The sequence below is a fragment of the Pelobates fuscus genome, chromosome 9 (assembly GCF_036172605.1).
Source record: "Pelobates fuscus isolate aPelFus1 chromosome 9, aPelFus1.pri, whole genome shotgun sequence".
NCBI classification, from domain to species: Eukaryota; Metazoa; Chordata; class Amphibia; order Anura; family Pelobatidae; genus Pelobates; species Pelobates fuscus.
This window is the reverse complement of record NC_086325.1, coordinates 149432905-149434956: the sequence shown is the minus strand read 5'-3', so window position 1 is coordinate 149434956 and position 2052 is coordinate 149432905.

Here is a 2052-nt window from a genome sequence, read left to right as displayed (position 1 = left end):
TTTTTAAACTTATAGTTTTATGATTTCATTATTGGGGTATAAGGATTATGGAGAACCCTTTCTCCCTTGGAGTGAGTTGTAGCAGATGTTTACAATGTAGTAGCTTCCATTAGAATTGGCTACTATTTACTGACAAATCAAGTTCAGCTGCATTGTGTAAATTAGACTGAGATGAACTTCCAGGCTGATAGTTTCCAATTTTGTTGCATCAGAGCATCGGATGTGTATTTCCATAATTCAATTCTGGATTTTAGTCGTTTGGCTGCATTCCAAAAGGGTGAAATCCAGAATATTTTCAAGGTAATTTGGAGTCAGTTTGCAAAATCCAGGTGTTAGGACCGCTGGTATTTCAGATACACCATTCGTTTTCGGTTCCTCCTGAACTGCTAAAGGCTGAGTGATTATAGCTTGCAGTTCGGGTGTTGATTCGAACGTTCTCCAGAAGAAACTGCAGTATCCAAGTAAATTCCCCAAGCAATCAGACGTATACCCAAACATCAGCCTAGACTAGATGAAGGGTACAACAGGATTGAATTTATTCAGGCCAGCTGGCCGGTTTATATGCAAGTCCCCATGCAAGGGGTTCACCTTGACATATTCTAGGGACATTCGCCACTGGACCTGAGAGGGGACTATGGTAAAGTACACACTGTAATTACATTGGCTTTCAGGCGCCGGACACTCCCACACAAAACAAGATAATCCCTCCCCTGTGCCTGAGAGATAATTTAGTCAGGAACTGTACTAAACTCAATTATCTCCAGGCACAGAAAACATACATTTTGACAACACCCTAAAAGTGCCCCCTGAACACATTGAAACCCAACAAGAGTCATATCCCTTATAGCCCCGTTGTGGGGGACCAACTTATCCAAAAATCACCTAGATCGGTTCAGGAGTTCGGGATTTCCATGGAAGTCATAATTTGATCAACCGCACATGTGGCTCCTGCCTAAAACAGTTCCAGAGAATCAGGGCATGCAGTCGGTCTAGTTCGGTATTTTTAAAACTGAACAAACTACCGAACATAGTCAATAGTATTACCCTGGAGCCTGTTCGTCTCATCCAGACGAACAATTCCACCGAACAGTGCCCTTCTAAATTGTGTAGAACCGAACGCAGGTGATGATGGAAGTCCAGCTGCCTGCGTTCATATGAAAAAGAACCACTCCCGGGTGGTCTCTGATTCGTGCTGCTGTTCGGTTCCCGAACCACATAATCCCAATTGCATGAACAGAGCCCTTTTGAAGTATATTAGCAAAGGTCTTTCGCAGAGGCCATAGTCCTGAGGCAAGAGGCTGGCCAGCAGGCCCCTCCAAGAACCCGTGGCGAGGTTCAGTTCGTCACACCAGGCTTTGATAAACATTGTGAACAATTCTTGGTTTTTGCAGGGCAAATGCAGTCTGGATGGTCCCAGACAGGGCTGGCCCGTCGATAGGACGGACTGGGGTAGTGGCCCCAGGCGGCACTTTAACAGCCTCTGCCTCCGGTCTGCAGCTCGGCCGTGAGCAGAGTTGCAGACCATGTGCTGGAAGGCTTGCGAGTTCCCAGAGCATTGCCATGGGTTACCACGGCAACGCTCTAATCAGAGCCTGCGAGAACTTGGTCTGCAGACCTGTAGAGCCAGCCCACCGAACCACCAGGAAATGGGGAGCACTGAAAAACAAGGTATATAAGTTGTGGAAGACTGGTCACAGCCTTCCCACAGCCTGCCCCCACCTCACAGCCTGTCACCCCCACTGTCACCCTCTTACCCTGCCCCCCCACAGTCACCCTCATACCCTACCCCCCCACTGTTCCACCCTAGAGGTTTTAACCTCTTCAGCGACATGGGATGGGGGTGGGACAGAGTGGGGCACTCCAGGATTCTCTAGTGCCAGGGAAACGGGTTTGTTTTCCTGGCACTGGAGAGTCCCTTTAATGAAGCAGTTTTTGGGTATAGATCATGCCGCTGAAGTTTCACTGCTCAATTCACTGCCATTTCAGAGTTAAATCACTTTTGTCTTTGGTTATGCAGGCATATTATTAGCTTAGTATATTATCATTTAAGGT